The 21,758-nt window shown below is 41.1% G+C and overlaps 1 long non-coding RNA gene across 1 annotated transcript in view; it reads right to left on the reverse strand.

Annotated features, from left to right (window-relative positions):
- Positions 1-5,816: 5,816 nt before the first annotated feature.
- LOC126389123 (uncharacterized) overlaps positions 5,817-21,758 on the reverse strand; it is a 29,141-nt gene continuing 13,199 nt past the window's right edge. The window contains exons 2-3 of the long non-coding RNA XR_007569813.1: positions 7,345-7,414; positions 5,817-6,075 (exon numbers count right to left, since the gene is read on the reverse strand). This is a non-coding gene — a long non-coding RNA (uncharacterized LOC126389123). The remainder of the gene's footprint in view (positions 6,076-7,344; positions 7,415-21,758) is intronic.

Below are 21,758 nucleotides of genomic sequence, written 5' to 3' on the forward strand. Positions count from 1 at the left end.
ATAGTTATGGTAGCCTAACAGCCTGTCACAGGTTACAGCGTGATGATTAGAGGAAATATGGCCGAGCATAAAGATCCAGGTGGAAGAAAACAAGTCAGTCATGTAGGATTTTTCTAAAAGAGAAGGAAATCACCTGTTTATTTTTATAAAGAGGTCCCAGGTTACTTTTTTTGTATTTGGGAGCTTTTTAAATGTGTAATTTGTGGTAGTTTTTTTTTTTTTGTTGTACTATTAATATTGTGGACAGAATCTGAATCTCAATCTGAGTTACTGTTGTTGTTCACAAACAAAAGAAATGAGAGATCATTTTTGTTTAGTGTTGACTGAACATTTGAAACTGTTAGGTTTGTTGAAGGAGACTTCGATGGATCGCATACAGTATTTAATGAAGACTTGATCAAGCTGAATCACAGCTTAACATACAGAGTGAAAGACTGTGTGTGTTGTCCAGAGATTCTGAGGGTGTCCTTGCCCAGTTCTTGCATTTAACTCAAACACTATTCCCTTGAGAGTTACTCCACGTTCCCAAAGGTTGAGGTTAATCTGCACCGATCTATGACTATGTGAAGTTTCTATTAGTTACTACCTTTAAACAACAAGCATGCGCACCTGGCTCGCTTTTAATCACCCTGACTGTTTCTTACAAAATGCACATATCTTAAAATGAGGCTCTCGTCTGTTGAGCCTGGGGCACAAGGCAATCTCCCTTTATTTTAATCTTGGGAGTTAGGACAAACCGAGCCAGCTAGGCACCCTTATCTAGGCAGCTCCCTGCACCACAACTGGGAGATGATAGATGGAGTGCGTTTATGACAAAGGTCAAGTAGCCTGACCTCGAGGCCTCTTTTAGGCCTTCTGCTCTTCCGACAGTTACCTCAAGCATAAATATCATCCATTTCCTTTACCAGCCAAGGCTAAAGGCTGTAACACAACAAACATTTTTGTTTTTACTAATTTGTCATATTTTTTGTTATTGCAAAAATACCCTTAAGTATTGTGGTACTATTTTAGGGCCATGTTGCCCTCCCCTAGCATAGAGAAGACCTGCAAGTTTTCCCTGTAGTTTTTTTTTGTTTTTTTTTCCTCGAGTACTCCAGCTGAAGACACTTTAATGCTTTCAATCTGTCAAAACACAGACACAATGTATCTCCCTACTCTCTCTGTCTTTTATTTCTTTTTCTATATTGTATGGCTCCTGTGTTTTCTTCCCTACTCACTGTTTCCAGCTGTTTATCACCAATTTTCAGTGACAGTGTGAGTGATATTTACCCTTTTTCTCTCCCCAGTGTGTGTGTGTGGTCTGCAGTGGCACAGAGCACATCAGCGTGGAGGATGACCTGAATGTGTTTGACCATTCTTTTCCTGGTGAACAGCTACTTCTTCCCATTCCCATGAGAGCTGGTGGGGATGTAAACAGCAACCCTGATCTGTTTTCTTTCTTCTCAACATGACCTAACACAATCAAACTTTCCATCACACTTAAACAGACACACACACACAGCCATTTATACTATCCTGCAAATGCTCTTTCCTTGAAGTGTTTACATTCATAGCCTAACCTCTATTCATGGGGCTTTGTTTCTCCTTCATGTTTGACACCAACATCCTGCCCATACGAAATGACTCACTTGGCTGGATGTTCAACAAGCCAGAGATCAACTTCAGCGTCCTGCTGAACCTGAGCTGAGCTGAGCTCTGTCCACCTGGACTCCTTCAAGGATGGCAAGCAGTCTAAGTAGTGGTGCTACATCCAGAAGCCTGGGGGTGAGCAAGTAAAGGAGAGATCAAGGAAGAGAAAGTTAAATAAAGATGGAAGAGATAAATAAGGGCCCGAGTTGTGTTGTTGACTCCAGCTGCTGAAAACGGAGGTAGGATAGCATGACAAATAAAGACCATTGAGTTGGTGCAAGTGCAGGTCAAATTGACGGAAATGCAAGTGGTGGTAGGTATTCAGAATGTTGATGTCCACAGCTGCAGTGAGATTGATGGAAAGGAGGCGAAGAGGTACTAAACCAAGAAGAGGAGCTAGAAAAGAGGGGAGTGAAAGAGAGAAGAGATGAGGGAATGAAAAACACATGAAAGAGAGAGGGAAGCAGGGATGGACGTCAGGTACTCAGGGAGAGATTGATGGAGGTCAGGGTCACTGAACCGGTTGTTTTAATGGATGTAAGAAATAAATCCCCTAACCTTGTTTGTTCTCTGATCCTCGTTTGGCCTGTCAGAATGAGATCAGGGTTGCTGGAAAAACCATATAGGTCAATCAGGTTGAGTGACAGCTGTCACACACTTGACTACTCTCAGTCACCCAAAGTGGAATGACATTTTTATTATTTCTGTATCTTCATTCGGATCCTCATTAGCTTCCACAAAGTGGATGCTAGTCTTCCTAGGGTCCACTCACAAAACAGCATTAAAAATACATCAATTTAAAATCACACAGTAGCAGTGAGATAATGACATTCAATATGAGTCCAAAATTAAGACAACAAATGAATAAAAAACAGAACTGGCACAAACTCACAGTACCAAATAAAAAATAAAATAGAATTGTCACAAATGTTTCAGATCTGCCAGAACAAAATTGACATGTGATTCATCAGTTTTAGTTTAAGTGACGTCTTGAAGAAATATCTATTATTAATCTGTCTAATGCTGGAAGGGAGCACAGTCCAAGCTGAGACCCCTCTATAAAGAACGGTTCTCATCGTAAAATTTGTTGTTGGACTTTGTGCCACCCGAAGACCAGTGCTTACTTGACATGTCACAAATCCCCATGACAAAATTCACCAAAAAACTGAGGTGTATTTTTTAAAGATGACAGTATACATGAATAACAAAAGACTAGATTTTAGTTTAGCACCCACAGTCAGCCAAGATAGTCCATTATGCATCTCACACACATTAAAAGAACAAGGAAGAACTAATCTGGCTGCCCTGTTTTGTGCAATTAGAAGCTTTTTAAGGTGTTTTTGAGCAGCACTTGACCAAAAGCCTGGGCAGTATTCCAGTGGGACAGAACAAATGACCATACAATATCATTTATAACAGAAGGTGGAACATTACCAGAACATTTCTTTGACATGACAATGCCCTTTCCCATCACAAAGTCAATGTGATCGATCTGGTCAGACCAAGACAGAAGGCTGTCTAATTTAACACCCAGTAATGCAGTTTTAGTGACCTGCTCAGCTAATATCCTATCTATAGGCAGACTGAGAGCAGTAGCATTAGTTTAACCTTCCTTCTGCAAAAAAACAATGCATTTAGTTTTGGTAATGTTCAATATTAATTTGTTAATTTTCACTCAACTGGTATTGGTAATCAACTCATGCTGTAGGTATCTGCAATCGTAGGTGATGCGCAGAACAAAGTGGTGTCGTCAGCATACATTACAACATCAGCCTTCTTAACAGCATATGGCAAATCATTAATAAAATTTTTTAAAAGGAGTGGCCCCAAACAACCCCCTTGTGGAACACCAAAAGATACCCCTCTGCTGTCACAAAAACTGCCGTTAAAAAACACTCACTGTGTTCTGCCAGAGGTAAAACACCATAATATTTGAGTTTAGCTAAAAGAATACTGTGATTGATGACATCAAATGCTGCAGTAAAATCCATCAGCACAGCCCCTGCTAATTTCTTGCCATCTATATTTGTTAACCACTGATCACTCATGTGTACTAATATGGTGCTCATATAGTGTCCTGGTCTATAAGGTGGTCTATAATGTCTGTGTGCTTGTGTGTGCATGTGCACCTCAAAATGACCAGTCCAGTTCAAGCACGCTGTATGGTTGTTGACCTGTAGGCTTCACAATTATAATCAACTGTTGACGTCAGTCTGTGAATACCCAAGAGCTACAGTCAGAATACAGAGGATCAAATGGGACTTTTACAGTAACAAACTGGCTTTAAATTTTGTTCTGCTGTTCCCATCTCTACTTTTATTTTCACTTTCTTTTATCCTAATTTTTTGTTGTAGCCTTCCAGCCTTGTTGCTGTTCCCTGGTGTCATCCTTTGTGCTGTCTTTCTTTCTCTCTCTGTGTTTGCATACAAATATGGCATGGATACTGACCACAAACCAAACCTCTGTCTACACAGTCCAGTCCGGTAAGGCTTGTCTTTGTTGTTGTTGTTGTTTTTTGGCTACATTGGCTCCCATTTGTCTGGCTGTCTTTCAGAGTTACTACTTTGATCCAGTTGAACCGCTGTGTGGTTGTCTTCTCTCAGTCAGGAGACAGCCTGCAGAGCCTCTCTTTAATATTAAAATCTGGGGAACATCAGAGTAACAAGTGCTCTCTCTGAGAGACACGACGCCTACACCAAGAAATGGTGGGTGTACATGGGATGTGTGATGATGAGCTGCAGAACGTGTGACTATTAAAACTCTTTGTCTGATAATCTTGCTCTCTTGATGACTCATACTGTCTCTAATGTAGTTGGACAAAATAGTGCTTCATAATCAGTCTTCAACGACCTTTTCAAGTTCGAGGTTTTAAAATTTGTTTTTAAATATCTGTGCAAAGAAAATGTCTTTGGCTCAGCCACCCCCTCACCCAATTATATGTAATACACAGTTTATTAATACCAGTAATACTGAGTGGGTTTGCTTTAATGTTCCCAACAGCAGCAGCAGCTGTCTCCACTGCCATAGCTCTCAAATATGAGATGATGCCCAAGATAAAACCACTAACCTCCTTCAACTCTTTTAAGCCTCACTCCAAAATGTGGAGACACATTAGAGGCCTAGTGTGTAGTATATAGGGAGGTATATTGGCAGAAATGAAATAGAATATTCATAACCATGTCTGTGTATAATCACCTGAAAATGAGAATAGTTGTGTTTTTGTTACTTTTGAATTAGGGATGTGCCAATTAAGTTGTTTTGCCCTAGATCCTGATCCAAGTCATTTAAAGCTACTCTTACCTTTCTTGCATTTCACACAGCAAAAATTTGAACATCCACAACTTCTGCCTCCCTCTGAAGTCCCATCCTCCTCCTCCTGCAACTCCACCTCTCTCCGAAAGCCTACTCTCCCCTCCTCCATTACATCCTCATTATGTCTATGATAGACGTAGGCATTGGCAAGGTAAAGTTAGATACACGGAAGAGGAGAGCGAGTGTAAACTCAACCAGAGTCAGTGATGACTGATGAGTTTTAGAATAAGGTTACAGTGCTAATGTTAGATAGTAGCATTAACGTTACAAGTAAGTGGAAACGCAGAAGGAGGATAACGTTAATGTTTCAGAGGCTACGCTACAGTAGGCTAGCGTTAGCCATTAGCAACTGGATGCTGTGTTGTCATATACAACGTTATAGCCTATGTTACATTAGAGGCAAACTAAAAATACCTGTCCAGCAGAAACTCTGCGACCACCTCGTCCCTTGTTAGCCCAGGATGAAGCTGCATCAGTCTTCGCCATCACTCGAAAGCAGAACCAATGTTGACCCGAGTTTTGGCTCTTCCAGCATTGAGTTCTCTCTTAGTGTTAGCTTTTTCTGCTATATTCTTTCTTTTGCCAACTGATGTCCCTGTTGGAGCGGCTGGAGGTGGAAGCGGTGGTCCGCTTTTGTCTGCCATTGTTACAGAAGGTTTATGTCCAGATGTTACGCGAGTGGTTACGTCAGTCGGAGGCCTCCATGTGGGGAAGACAGACAGGACGCTCGGCCAATGACTGCATTCGGTCCGAATGCAGTCATTGGTTAAGGTGACCAGATTTCTGAGATGAAAATCGGGGACATTTTCAGTGCGGCGGTGAAAAATCATTAAATATTATCATTATGAAATAAAAAACGGGGACAAATACTTTTTCATGTATTTTGACCAGCTTTTATTACACAAAAGGTTGCAATCAAACAAATGAGTGACATCACCAGCCATCCATCCACTGAGGAAGACAAAAATATCTTAATCTTGTTAGCTTGAGGATGGATTTTTTTGGTCAAAGGTTTCTACTCATACCTGAATACTGAACTGATATTTATGACACAAAAGGTGGCAATCAAATAAAAAGGGTGACATCACCGTGGTCCCCTCATTCATGCACCTCCATAGCCTCCGCCTCAGGAGCCTGGGTAGAATAAGAGCAGAGGAGAACATGAGAAAAACTGAAGAACAGAGCCAATAGTAAGTGAATAGTTTCTTAAAGAAATAACATCAGTTTTGGTAATATACTTATATAATTTAGTCATTGTGCTCTTTTTCATCTGCTCTATGTAATTGCCTCTGTTTGAAATGTGCTACATCAGAGGTTCCTAAACCTGTCAGACCATGTACCACTTTGTACCAAACCAAATTTCCAAAGTGCAACTTTCTACTGCAGATAAGATTTTTTCATACAATAAAAATAACTCTATCACCCATGCAACAGCATCAGTAAGGCTAAACAACATCAACAAAATGCTACTTTATTAAAATCAAAGAATAGCCTACATTTATAAAATGCACTCACAAAGTCACTCATCGGGAGGACAGACTACATTCAGCCAGTTTCTCCTTCTATCTCTTCTCCTGCATGTTACAATCATACTTACTTTACCTCACTTCACACACATACACACACACAGTCAAGTCTACTGCCGGCTCACACAAAATAAATAATTTCATACACAACATAGCATTTAACGCGGCCACTGGGCTCCTTTTCTCTCCTTTTTGCTGCCTCTAGATTGTTGTTGTTGATGCTGCTGCGTCTGGTCGTGCTTCCTGATAACGTCTGTACATCATACGACGTCTTCTCTGGCGATGCGTTTACTGACTACCGTAATAACTGCTGTTTGAGTCTGCGCGCATTTTCCCCCCATTCAGTGTCAAAATCTGGGCACATTTTCAGGGACAGCTTTTACCAGGGACAGGTCGACAGGTCACCCAAATCGGGGGCTGTCCCCAGAAATCAGGGACGTCTGGTCACCGTATCATTGGTTGGAGTTTTCTTAGAAACATATTAGAACGGTACAATTATGAGTTTTTATCTCTGATGGAATTCACTTAGATTTTAGTGTGCCATCAGCTTAATAACATTTTAAGCATTTTAACCTAAACAAAGAACATGTAAAATTTCCAGAAAGGTAAGTGTCGCTTTAATATTGAGCATCTGCTTAATCCGAGTCTCGATCCGATACCTCTATTTTCCTACACACACTACAAGTACATTGAAGTTATTAAAATCTATATAATGTATATGCCTGAAAATTTAACAACTCTGCCATGCACAAAGAAAAAAAAATGCGTTTAAGCTGTCTCAAGGGGATTCCTCTCTTCTTTTAACATTGTCCACCCTGAGTTACCTGACTTTGCATGGATTACATTAAGAAATTACTCTTACTGGCTTTTTGCTTACTTTCGTTTCACAAGCAGTGGTGAGGTGGGACATCAGCTCTCCACTGCACACAAGAGACTCTCACACTGAGCTGAAATGAAACAAGTGCATATAAGTGAAGTGAATAAGTCTCAAACAGTCTCAAACTGCTTTTTGCTGTCATTAATGGTGTGTGGTGTTTTGCCGGGGGCAGAGCTCAGACTTAGTGGAGTGGAGGAGAGACAGACAGAGAGAGTTGACGATTGCTGCAGTGCTGCTGGGTATGAGGGCTTTGTGAGAGAAAACACACCTGTGTGACAGCTGATTTAAAACAGAGATCGTATCTGGCACCATATAGCTCAATACACAGATACTGATCAGTTAAAAAATGCCTTGATTGCTACTGATACTGATCTTTGATCCCTACTGAGAATGAGGTCCTCTCCCACAGAGTCCTGCGTGTTGTTTCTACATTAGCCCTGTTTTTTTGTTCTGTGTCGGCCAGTGTAGTTCTTTTACATGCTTGGCACACAAGAGAAGTCTCAGTTGGATGTAATCTGCAATTTCACCGCTTAATGCTAAGAATTCTTACACTCTAGACCTTTAAACCACCAAAACATACATGATCTAAAAGCTATTTCACAGGATCCTCTAGTTGATTGGACAAAATTTAGCCCTCAAACACCAAAGACTTTACTTGGACTTGCTTTAAGTGACAGTAAACATCTTGCTGTGTATGTATGTAAACTGAATCATTGTGGAGTGTTTTAAATGCTGCCTATATCAATTCATCCTGTTATTAGCTGCATTATTATCAGCATGCTCAGTCATATCCCTCTCTAGGCTGTCTATGATACAAAGAAATCTTATCATTGACCTTTTCAAAACCTTGGCAAAGCTGCGTCCCTCTAAAGAGACACATACATAAATGGAAACAGCAGGAAATGCTCTTATCTCTTTGCTTTGAAAAAACACACACAAAAAAAACACATAAAGGCAGAAGCAGACTTTGATTCAGTCCCTTTAACTTTACTTTTTACTTTTTTTAAATAACCCACTTGTAAAGAGTAACATTAACTAACTTGCTCAGCAGGTACACTGATTTCATGCTCAGTTTCTCTCTCCTTCCCTCTTTTTTTTAAGTTAATGTTAATTCTCTGTGCTACAGTAGTACCTATGTGAGTATAATTTAAATTTCACTTCAGTTAGAGTTGGAAAAAAAACTTTATAGTGTGTTCAGTAACATGATGAATATAGCTTACAAGAAAAACAACTATGTGTGTATAAAACAGCACAGGTAAAGATAGCCGACTCATCCATTGGAGTAATAACAAACTAAAATTTGCAATTAAATTTATCAGCCATCACCAGCAGAGAAGCCACTGGAACCATGTGTGCCATTTCCCGTTCGGTTTATTTTAAATGGGACCGCTCTCAGTAATTGGGTGTGATTGCGGGGGGGCCTCGGGCTGCTGTTACAGGCAGTGTGTTAATGAGAACACCGTAATGTGAGGAGTTACTGTTTTTACAAATGTGAATGAATTTCGGTGGCATGTTGAACCTAATGGTCCTCACACACATGCAAAGATGCACGCACACACTTCATGCTAGTGACCATGATGTGGTTTGGCTCATCTGTCACACTGGGTTGTGTATGAGTGTGTGAGCAGGCCTCGGGGAAACTGGTAGGTGGTTTAGACGTGCAGCTGCAGCTGCAGCTGAGCATGAAAGCTGGTGTGAGTGGAAGACTGATTGGATGATCTCTGCTTATTTTAATGCAAGATTAGATGGGTATGTTTAAAGATACCTGCAGAGCATATACCACAGTCCTCAGTTTACATTTTCTGCCTCTGTTGAACACCTGCACCGGACTATTAAGTAGGTGCGGCTGAAAATTTAATTCAGCTCGCTGACTCTGGCAGCAGTGAGGGATGTTTAGAGAGGTGTCAGTAGGGGGTAGAAACATTAACTTGTACTCAGCCACATTTGTTCAAGATGATGACTATTTACACAACTGTGCAGTGACAGGATTCAACAGCAGCAGTAGAAAGAGTGCCCAAATCATGTACTTATGCTGAAGTAGCCACAGTATTGGTAAAACTACAAGTAAAGGTCCTGCATTGAAATCTTTACTCAAAGAGAAGTGTTATCAACAAAATATATACAGTAGTTTCTTTCTCACCCTGCCATTCACCCCTTGCACACATGCTCACTCACTATCTTTAGGTGACATTGTCTGGGTAGGTGAATTGAGTCATCAGCTGATTCACAATCAACCAATAGCACAGTGACACACCTTCTTAGTCAGCCTATCATCTAACTGCTCCTCATTTTAAATATGGTTCTTTCTCTGCCGTAGTTCTTTCTTGCTGCCGTCGTGCGCACCCTCCACCTCCCCATCACCACCTAGTCTTTACAGATTCATCAGCCTCATATGCCTCAGCAGTCATCAGCCTCAGAGTCAGCAGCCACCAACACCAGTGGCTGCACTCCATGGGGGGGATTTATCCTGCTGCTGCTCAGACGTCCCTCGATCACAGAATATCTCCCTCTGGTGTCCAAGCACCAAAGACTTCTGTTAAATCTTAATCCGCACAAATCATCTGTTAATCTGTTTACTCATATTTTGTATTAAATATTATCTTTACTTCACTCTTCTGTCTCTCCTGATTGAACTGTGGTTACAGACCATTGCTTTGACTCAATACCACTCTGAATAAAATCTCAAAGATGTAGTTACTGTTCATGAACTGTGGTCAAACTGCGGTGCTGATCAAATACAGTGTTAATTTTGTCTTAGAAAAAAAAGGCTAATTATCCTTCACAGTTTTGCTCAACAACAACGCAAAACATTTTAGTTGATGATAAGTCACCACATTTTAGACATAGAAGTTTAGTCATTATGTTTGGTCAAAATGTTATTTTCCTCTAAATTAATCCAACTAGGCTAATGCAGGTATCAGACATTCGAATCAAGGCAACAGGTTGTATAAAAATTTCATGTAGATGTATTTTTTTTCTACAACTACAAATAATTTCTACATATTTCCCCAGCAGAGTTTTTGACAGGTTATCAGTCTCAGTGTGAAGAAGCAAAGAAATAACTTTATTTCAGCCTGAATTCTTTCTACATCTGCAACGTTTTAGTCTGGAGGTTTAAACTCATGTCCTCTCGCAGAGAGGCGGTGTTGTGATTAAAACTTAACTTTAAGCTGTCAAAGAAAACTCTGCTGAGTTCTGACTATTCGCTTACAGCACAGCTACACTCACAGATAGCTGAGCCCCCTGCCTGCTTGTCAAACAGCAATCAAACCATAGAACTTCTTGAGACAAACCACATCTGAGCAACTAACAAACTCCACAAATCCATTTAACACTTCTACCATCCACAGTCAGACACACACCTCTGCTTATGTACTGCTGAATTACAGCTTACAACCGTCCTGTCCAAACACGCCTCCCAGGTCTGCTAGTCTGGGTCTTCTAACTGTTCCAGAGTCCAGGTTAAAGACAAAGGGTGATAGAGTCTCTTGCTCCAAGGCTTTGGAACAGCCTCCCACTGAGGATCAGATCAGCTGACTCTGTTCACGTCTTTAAATCTTAAAAGAAAACTGACTTTTACACATTGGCTTTTCCTGAAAGTTGGAAAGACTTGGTCTTGGACTGTTGGTGTAGGGGTATGTACGGTATATGTTTATGTTTTATTAGTATCACTTCTGTTTTGCATTTTCTTCACCTTGTGCTTTCAGCTCAAAAAGTGCTCCACAAATACAGTAATTATTATTATTATTATTACTATTATTATCTGTGTCATTTACTTTCAGAATACAGTTTCAGCAAATACACAGTGTTATTTCATAAAAGTTACCAACTGTAGTTTTAACAGAAATTAAACATACTTACCTTCACCCTAGGTGGTATTTCATTGCAGGGCTATTTAATTACATCATATTATAATGAAGGCTACAGGAGTTCTTTAGTTCAATAGTGACATGCAGTTAGTGTCTGAATGAAAAGCTTTCAGCACCATGGACAGAGCCCCTCAGTCTGTGGACCCCATACATATATAATCTCACTACTCTGTTGACATGGGTAGATTAAAGGATATTTAAAGTTTTGTCACACCAAAGCACAGACTTAGATGAAAGAGAGTAATGGAGCAATGCAGCACAGTTACTCCTATAGGCAGAAGGAGATGAAGGTTATGGAAGAAGGAAGCAGATGGTCCAAACACCTATAGTTTAGTGTGCTTAACTGTAATAAAACATGATTTCTTTTCACTGGGGACCTCATCAACAACTTCAGTGGCCCACAATGCATGAAAAGCAGCCTGCAAGTATGTCGCTGGGTGCACTTTGTGATCTTCTTCAGGGGCCCCTAACTATAACACCTGGAAATCTCCATACAAGCTGAGTTACTATTCCCATGTGGATGTAGCACCCCATCTGTTGTTCTGCACATGAATGACACCCTGGTCAAAAGAGAGACAGTGAGAGAAAGAGAGAGACCTACAGATAGATTCTAACACAAAGATTTTGTAAAAATGGCTTCTCCAGTAGATTGTACTGTACAAGATCTATACATTTTATCAATTATTTTATGATATTTTGGGCCAAAGAAACACAATCTGTAGTATAACATAGTGTTTTGTAGGGTGTCTTTAATTAAATTATTATATGTATAATGTAAACCTTGTACAGCATGCCTTGGTGACGCTTTTTCTCTGAATTTACTTGTAGTTTTTCTCGATTGTGGAGACATGCTTAATAAAACTGGGACCCATTTGATCTTCTTCATCACAACCCAAGGAGAGGGAGCCCTACTGAGTGGAGTTTGTATGTTTTCCCCAAGTCAGTGTGGATTTTCTCCGGGTACTCCGGCTTCCTCCCACAGTCCAAAGACATGCAGGTTAACTGGTGACTCTAAATTGTCTGTAGGTGTGAACGTGAGTGTGAATGGTTGTCTGTCTCTATGTGTCAGCCCTGTGATAGTCTAGCGACCTGTCCAGGGTGTATCACCTCTCGCCCAATGTCTTGATTGTCATGAGCATGATTCTGAATACAATACAGTATACATTTCATGTTTAACATAATCAATGCAATGCAGTCATATACCCTACAGTTGTCATCATGAGAAGATCCTCACCCACATAAGCTTATATACTTATTGCATACCTACACACATACAGACACCCACTTTAAGGAATATATTCATTTGACTACAAGTTGTATTGATTGATGGAAATATTTGCTTTTGTTGCATGTTTTTAATGTTTTGTGAGTGTTTGAGCATTTTGCAAACAAAGGTGTCATTTTGGCCACAGACTCTCAGGCCTGAGTGGGAACTGTTCTGAGAATGTAGATACATGTGTTGAAGCAAATAAGGAAAACTGTAATGGTCATGTCAGTATAGGAAAATGATAGATAGATAGATAGATAGATAGATAGATAGATAGATAGATAGATGGCAAAAGAGGAGGAGGAGGCGGGGTCTGGTAACTAGGTGACACAGGACAGAGGTAATTGTTTCATCACTTCTTCATCCACACTACAGTCTGGAGCTGACCTACCGGAGGACAGAGGAAGAGAGGACTGAACTTCTTCCCAGAAACTGGAGTGGATATGACTCTTCTCATGTAGGTGAACGACAGGCTCAGTGTGAAGAAGACGGGAATTAATAAGAGAACATAAAGTTGTTTGAATCGTTTTGGCTTTCGCTAATACACGTGAGAAATAAAAGTAGTCGACAGCGGTCACAGTTGGTCACAGTAACGTTAGTTACCCGTCATAAAGAACAAGTAGTTCGATACAGGTTAATTAGGAGGTTAAAGCTGGTGGTTTAGACCGCTGTTTGTCAAACACTTTGCTGGTAACTAGCTAATAACGTTAGCCGTTAAGTTTAGCTAACTTGATGATACGGACCGTTGTAGAACGTTATGACGTCACACACGTTGAGCTCTATTCTGAAACTTGACTCTAGAAGCTTCTGCAGTCAGACAGTCTCTGCTCAGTTAACAGTGTGAAGGTCTGTGTAACTTTAGTTTTATTTATTTTGTCATCTTTTGCTAACTAGCTTATTCCCAAAGATGCTCCTTCTGCTACCTGTCCTGTGTCTCATGCTGAACGGAGGAACAGTAACGTCCAGTAAATTGCCAAGGTTAAGAACAACAAGGACAGATCCTGGGACAGACTCAGAGATGGAAGTTTCAACAGCAAGATACAATACACTCTCAAGGTAAGGCTTTGTGATGTGATCACACATAAAACCCCATTTTTTATTAAGCTTAATAAACTTAATTTATTTTCTGTCTAAATGCAAAAAGAAACACTTGGAACATACGTAGGCCTATGTGTGGTATACATTAGGGCCATCTACTGAACAGTTGTGGGAGAATATAAAAAAAACAAGTTCACCACTTGCAAGATAGTTTGGATTAATCGATCAGTGTTGTGTCTTCAGTAGGCTTAATCTAGGGGTAGGCAACCTGTGACTCTGGAGCCACATGTGGCACCTATTAGGCACCTATGCATCAAATATAAAATGTTTTAATAACTGAAATGTGTGTCATACATCTATGGCCTGCCACCTTTTCCTCCAAATTTTGCCAGACCTCAATAGCAGTGACCAGTCTGGAAGTCTCAGTGGAAGATGCAGAATATAATACTGGGTGGACAGATTAATTTCCTCTCAACACCAAGTCTGCAAAGTTCCAAATAATTATAAATAGTCCAGTGCAGAGTAGCCACCTTGTGTTAAAACATATTGATGATAGCTCATTTAGACATATCAATAATGTTAATGGGATAATTTAGAGTTAGTAAACTCAGATATGTTTTGGGGCTCCAGACAGATTTTTTAAACATTATTTTTGGTCAAAATGGCTCTTTTAATAGTAAAGGTTGCCAACCCCTGGCTTAATCAGACAAGAAGAAAGTTTGATTTAGAAAAAGTGGGGTGTAATTAATTTGTTTTTGTGTGATTTGTAAAATACATGTATCTTTTGGGGCCACATCGTCCAGCCTGAAACACACAAACACAGTTATAGCAGCAGAACAGCCATGCCAACCGTTAAAACTCCTTGTTGTACGGATGCACTGCAACAGAGAGTTTTGGTACATACTTAGGTTTCCCGCAAGTTGCAGCAACATAAACTACAATCCACGATATGAGTAGAGTTGCTTTGAATCTGGTTTAAGTTACAGTGCGTGTAGTTTATCATTTTGGCTTCTTTAGTTTGTCCAATGGGACCACATGGACACATAAAGTTCTCTTAAAGACAGGAAACTTAATCAAGTGTCCAGTGCAGTAGTGTAAGGCAGTTACGACAGGCGCTAATGCACGCTAGTTACTGGCTACAGTGTGAAGCACTCACACATACCTTCTCCATCCTTTCTTTTCTCTCTTTTCTTTGATTTATTCAATTATTATCATGTTGTAATTATTATGATATTTGTTCCATTTTATTGAGACTGTTCTCTTATTGTCCAGTGCTAATACAGTGTAGGATGGTACCAATACACTTGAAAAAGTAGGGGTAATTAATAGCTGTGTGGCGCAACGGAGGTGTACCCAGAGTATTGAACTAATAAACTTAAGTCAAGTACAGCTTTTAGGTAGGGAAGAGTCTTATTATGGTTGTTAGCAACAAAGTGAGCCGGGTCAATTTGTCACAGCTCATGCGTGAGCCTAAAAATAGGTAGTATGTCCCCACCTAGAGCAGCTGGTACTGCACTCAGCCGAGCTTTTTTTGTGCAGCGTAATTATAAATGTTCCCCTTGTGCTTTTGCTCATTTTAAAAGGGAGATACTCCAGAAATATGTGCTGCAGTTGTGATTACTGTGTATCGTCTGTCTTTGAATGTGCACTTCTGAGAATCCAGATCTGCACCAAATGGACCGCAGTCCCCTCTCCTCTCCTGCTTCTTCAGCATCTTTTGTCAGACTCTCTGTGTGGAAACAGCGACAGAAAGCTTGTTGTTGCTGAACAAGTACAACTGATTTGATCCTCCAGAGGTGGAAAAGCTCCCTTGTTGTTGTTTCTTCCTACTTGTCCTCTACTGCTTCTCTCTCTCTGTGTGTCTTTGTGCTGATAGAAAGGTCTCAGATTTCCTAATTTTTAAGTCACAATGCAACATTTATGAAAAGAAACAAGCTTCCGCACATGTTTGTGTACTGTTTCTGCGGACAGTGTATGGAATTGTGGTTTCCTGCTGTTTGAATAAGTGTCTCACTTCATCTCTTATCGTCTATTTTATAAAGTTTTGACTCTCAGTTCTCCCGGGTTTTCTCTTGACTAAGCTTTTCCTTCAGAGCACAGTTGGATCATCCCACTGGGCTTTACACCCATCCACTCAGAACACATAACACCTTCTCACTCTCTGTTACCGGCCACTAAAGACGCTTTGGCTCAGCATCTACTGTATCATTCTTTGTCATCTCCTTCCTATTTCCTGCTGCTTTCCCTATTTCCTCACGTTTCCTCCTCCTCATCTCATCTCTTCCTCCTCTTTCGTCCTCTAAATCTCACATCTCTCCCCTCACTAGTTTCACGCTTCACTAATCCTTGATGAAATGCTGCCATAGCACAGCGCCCTGTTTTTTCTCTCTCATGCTCTCTTTCTCACTCTTCCTCGTTCTCTTCTCCTCTTTCTTTCCATTTACTGTATCGCTATTGGCCTCTCTCTTTTTCTTTTGTCAACCACTGTCCCTCCGTTTTTAAAATCTCAGTGCCTCTTTTTGTTCTGTTTCCTGTCTTTCCTTCTCTCTCCTTTACTACAGTGTCAGCTGTAATAACTGAAAACAGTTCTCAAGTGCCTGGAAGGAGAGAGCAAGAGAGAGAGAGAGAGAGAGAGAGACACACACACACACACACACACACACACACACACACACACACACACACACACACAGTTGGTTAACCACCCTCAGGTTCCTGGGATGAAAACTTACTTTTATAGTCAGCCATAAGTAATTAGAAAAAAATTACCTATCCTCAGACTTTGATTAGAGCCTTGATTTAATCTTTGTGTGTGCGTGTGTGTGTGTGTGTGTGTGTGTGTGTGTGTGTGTGTTCCTACCTGGCACCCAAGGGTAGACGGAAGAAGGGAGAATTTTAAAGTGTGTTTAAATGATGCTAAACTTCTTGGTATTTTTAGTATTGCCAAGTGTACACCTAAATGTGCGTGTTTGAAGTGTATACTCAGCACTGCCCCTGTAGACTGGAGCTACTTTACTGTAAAGTCACTCTCTAGCACCCTTTTTTCCCTGCTCTCCTTTAAAGTGGTAATGGCTTTCAAAATCAAGCAGGCTTTTAGACTATAGAGGACCGGTACAACTGGCTCCCTACTAGGATTGTAGACTTTAATCAGTTTCCTTAATTAGTAGGGACGCGCTAATTGTTAGACTATGGGCCGATATACAGCCCATGTTTAAAATAACAATTTGGCCAATAGCTGATACTGATACCAGTGTTTTATATTGTTGTTTAATTTGATTTTGTTCTAATTATTTGCCCTTTTGTGCCAGGGAACAACTGTTTTAAATTTATTAAGCCCTTCATTACACTGCCTTTGAAGAAGCTCAAATTCAACCCTATAGATTAAATTGCATTGAACACATCATGAGAACGTTATAATTTACCTTTGCCCATTAATCATTTTTACTGAATAGAGCTTGAACGCCTCATAATATAACTAATACAGCCTCTGTGATCTGTTAGTTGCGGCCACTGGCTGCTAATAGCTAACGGTAACTACCTCACCTCCTGCTGATGTCAACACGGGTTCGTTGCTCATAATGTAGCATCATCAGGGAAACAACAGAGCATGTCCTCTGATGCGATGATAGCGAGTTTACTTTAATTCCGAAGGCATCCCGAGGAAGATCTCTGTCCGTCCCAAACAAGTTTACTATTGTCTCCACTCTCGTCACATAGCAGTAAGATCACAGAGTCCGTTTGCCAAACAGTCATTGTATTCTTCTTACACCTGCTCATTGATTTAAGTTTCTGTCCGTTAGTCTCTAGCCCTGCTTTGTAGCCTGTGCAAAATTGATGGGGCACAACAAAAAAAAACAGCTGATAAAATAGTGCATCCTTTTTAAATAGTCATTGGCTAGCTTTAATAAACGACTAAAGATCTTTACAAAGACCAAATCTCTCATGTAATTCCGTATTATATTTCACTACCATGGACAGCTCCATTCTCCTCTTTAGATATACAGTAGTATAATTTGGCAGACTGATGGTTGGCGTATCATACGTAGTCTGTTGCTTCAGCTTGGCACATAAATGACAATTCATAGACATGCTAATGAAAAAATTGGCTCACCTTTCATTTTCACTATTATCCTGTTAAAAACCCCTCAATGAAACACAACCACTGTCAGAGAGTTTGTTGATTTCAGTATTAATATCTAACATTTCCTCGCTGCTCACCCTCAACCTTTTTAATCAGAGTTAATGGCCCCACCCCCACTTTGATGGCACTGTGATGTGGTAACAGCTGGCATCATGGACGTCATGTTTCTGGCTGACCTTCCAGCCCTCTGTGCTTTTATGTGTGTGTGAGAGAGTTGCTGATCTGAACTGATCTGGACTTGAAACAGATGGTGTTTGATCCCGCGATCATATAAACTGTTGGATGTCACTCATACAGCAATGTATCAAGGAGAAGCCACTGCTGAAAGGTCATTAAATGTCCAAATCTGTGGTGCTGCTTGGAGCTATCAGGTTCCTCATCCATCCGTTCAGTTTTGCCTAATAAAAGGGGCTTTAACCAGGAAGTTATAGGAAGGGTTCATAGTTTTTGAGGTCAGGTATCCATGTGAACAGGTCTTGCTTGCTGTAATTATTCCTCCAGTTCATACTCGCTCTGAAGAGATCAATTCTCGAAGCAATTGGGAGCAGGTCTGAGCCAGCCTGATGCTACGTTATGATTGGCCAGTCTGCGTCTATGAGTGGGACCTCACGAAGTAAATCCACAGTCCGTCTTTGTGTTACTTTCCATCCACCCCAAGGAGAGACTGTCAGGAGAAATACAGAGGGGGAATTTTGTACAGAAAAGACAGTATATAGTCAAATAAGATCTGGATGAGTAGAGGAATGAGTCTATGTTGCGCTCGTCCTGGACTCTGGATACGATGGCTGGAGGTGAACGGGGTGGAGGAGGGTGCGACACTTCTGCCTAAAATGACAGCTGACAGTAGCAGAGGAGAGAGCGGATTTAAAATTTTGCAGTAGCATCCTGATTGGCTGATAGAGGTTGTGGCGAAGTTTGATTTGATAACTAGAAGACTGAACGCCAATAGACAACTGATTAGAGGAAGCAGTGGGAGTGGAAGGGAGAGAATTGTGAAAGATTGAGCACAAAGAAAGTCTTCCAGATTGAACTCACGCTGAGCTTCATTATGAGTAATTTAATTTATTTAATATGTGCCTTTAAAACACCCAAGGTCACATTACAGAGCGTGAAAATAAAACCAAATGCCAGTAGGTAAAAAACAGTCAGAACATGAGACATGAATCGGGCAGACACATATAAACGCTGGGGTATCCACTTGATTTGACTAACTCAGACTGCTGAAGCCTCGTGCTCGCATCAGATTGTGGATTTTGTTCCCTCATCACATACATGGAAATTGTGTTGGGAACTGATCTCTTCAGTGCCGATGTGAACAGCAGGAATGATTACAGCAAGCAAAACTGCTCCCTGCTTGCATGTGTCAGAGCTCTGTGCTGCCATTCTGCTGCTGTACGGAGCACACGCTTTCAGTTCATAACCATAGCGTCCCTCGTCTAATTATCAACAACACACTTAGTATATTACAAATTATGCTTTTATTTGATTAACGTGGGCATTAATCTAAATGGGTTTTATTTCTATTTTTGAAAAGCAAAAGGACTGTGGAGGTGGTGGGCAGTTAAAGCAGCTGTGCGGAACTTTTCGTTTTCGTTGATTATAGCGCCCCTTTGGTCGAAGCGGTATGACACCCACAGCCTGGTGTCGTAAAATTCCGACTGCAGCCGGCAATTACCGCATGCATTTGTTTTGGAGAGCGAGAGGATTAACTAACGTCAGGTCAGTCCAAGTAATTAGTGGAAACAGCAAAATTACTCAGTAAATTCTCCTGTCGTGTTTCTGTTCTGATCTAATCTAATGTGTTGTGTATTTTGAGCTACTAAGGCTACTGTAGTAGTGTGAGCCTCAAGTTATTCTGGGTAATGTAGTAACCGTTGTTGTGCTACTGGAAACAATGAGAAGCAGCCGTGTACGTTCGGTGTAAGGAGGAATAAACAGTTAACAAGTCATCTGCAGAGTCTGCATTATTATGTGAAAAGAATACTCCGACGATTTGGGAGTTATGCCCTTTCTCTATCATTTTCATATTGAGACAGCGGTTAGCATGGCACTAACATAGCATCCCGCGGAGGGATACACCGGTGAGCAACAGCTGCAGCTGGCTCTGGGACAGGTACGCTATGTCACTCGGTAAAAGCAAACAAAGAGACGACACGGACGATATTACTCACCCGACTGAAAGCTGTCCATCAGCTCCTGCAGGCCTGGGGCGTTTTTTCCAGTTCATCTTAGGAACATGAAAAAAAGTTTCAATCACGCCAGGATTAGTGATTGCTGCAGAGTTTTCATTCCTTGTGATGCACTCTCGCGGCGGTTTTCCTCCTGATGATATATCTCCCCAACGATGGTAGCACCGAGCCCCATTCTGTGCAGCAAAATGGGAGCGGAGGATTCAGCCTCTCTTCTCACCTGCTCAGCATGCAACACATGGAGTTCCTCATCTGTGTACTCCGGCTCAAACAGGTATGGTTCTGGATCTGTGTCCGCTACAAGAAAGTCCTCAAAATCGTGTTCAAAGTCGTCCATTGCAGCTACTAAAATACGGAGATACCGCTAGGCTAAATAAACAGCTGAGTTTTGTTTACAAGGTACGTCTGTGCCTGCCTGCTCACTGGTGTATCCCTCCGCGGATCACAGCGCAGGACGCACTGACCCCCTATAAGCGCAATGCTAAACGCTGAGACCCAGCCACTGGACGTACAGACACAAAAAAGATATCGATCATGTTGTCTCAATATGAAAATGATAGAGAAAGGGCATAACTCCCAAATCGTCGGAGTATTCTTTTATGTGAAGATACACAGTGAAGACATAACATAATCCTAACACAGCAAAGCTGTTACCTGCAGCCTTCGCGTGCAAAGCTAACGCTACTCACGTTAGGTCAGTCCAAGTAATTAGTGGAAACATGCTAACATGTAGCTCTGAATTTCTTATAAACTGAGGACAACTGCCTGCTGTATATTTGTGTTCATGGTCACAGTCACAGATAATTTTAGATGATGCTCCTTCGTTATCCGCCATGACATCAAAAGTACAACCAAGTCCTCATAGATACAACTCTGGTAAAACTGTTAGGTGTTATGTGTTCAGCAATGCCGTTGCGTACTGCTTACTCGAAAAACACTGTAAACACGGCTCCTTCTTCTGTGTTTTAATGGCTGCGGGCCGCTGCGGGCGAGCAGAATCACTTCCGCCTCGGGTGCCGTATTCTGGTTTGCTGACTTCCGCTGTGTGTCCGACCCGAGTGAGGCTACGCTAAATAGCCATATAGAGAAAGGCTTTTTTGTCGCTGTTGGGTTCAAATAAATATGCGGTTCTTCAAGGGGGGGTGATACGAACTAGGGACAGTTTTATAATTGGTAAAAAGTTCTGCACAGCTGCTTTAATGTAATCATGTGTAACTGCTGTATGCCCAAACACCACTTTAATGTAATCATGTGTAACTGCTGTATGCCCAAACACCACGTGACACCGGTAACATCGACTACTGCGGCAAGCCTGTTAGAAAATGTGTTGAATTTGTGTATTTGCTTAGTAGCTACATTCTAATGACAACTTCATTCTTCATATCTGTGACGATGGAACAGGGAAAGTGTAAAGAGATGGAGAGACGAGGTGGGATGAAGGGATTCAGAGATTCTGATTTAAAGGAACTAATCCAGCAAACTAGCGTAAAGAAAAACTTTTCCAACAAAAGAGGTGTGTGTGTGTGTGTGTGTGTGTGCGCGCGTACATACGTGTGTGTGTGTGTGTGTGTGTTTAAGTGGGAGAGAGAGAGAGACTTGAAGGTAGAAGATAATTAATGAGGCTGGAAAACATTTCTCTCGCCAAACAAGGGTAGAGACTGCAGATACCTGACACTGCAGTTTTGGTGTGTGTGTGTGTGTTTCAGTGCTAAATGGCTGTAGCTCTCTGAGGTGTGGGGAGCAGCTCAAAGAAGATAAAAAGATTTAAAGGGACAGTAGATGTGCTTTCTTTACGTACGTGCTTGTCTGTGTTTATTTGTGAAAGTAGTGTTTTCTGTTTCTTTACTAATGGTAAGTAAACCTCGATGAAAGCAGCACAGGCTCTTCCTCACTACCAAATGCTAGTGTTG

Source organism: Epinephelus moara, chromosome 4 (genome assembly GCF_006386435.1).
Source record: "Epinephelus moara isolate mb chromosome 4, YSFRI_EMoa_1.0, whole genome shotgun sequence".
In the NCBI taxonomy this organism is placed as follows: Eukaryota; Metazoa; Chordata; class Actinopteri; order Perciformes; family Serranidae; genus Epinephelus; species Epinephelus moara.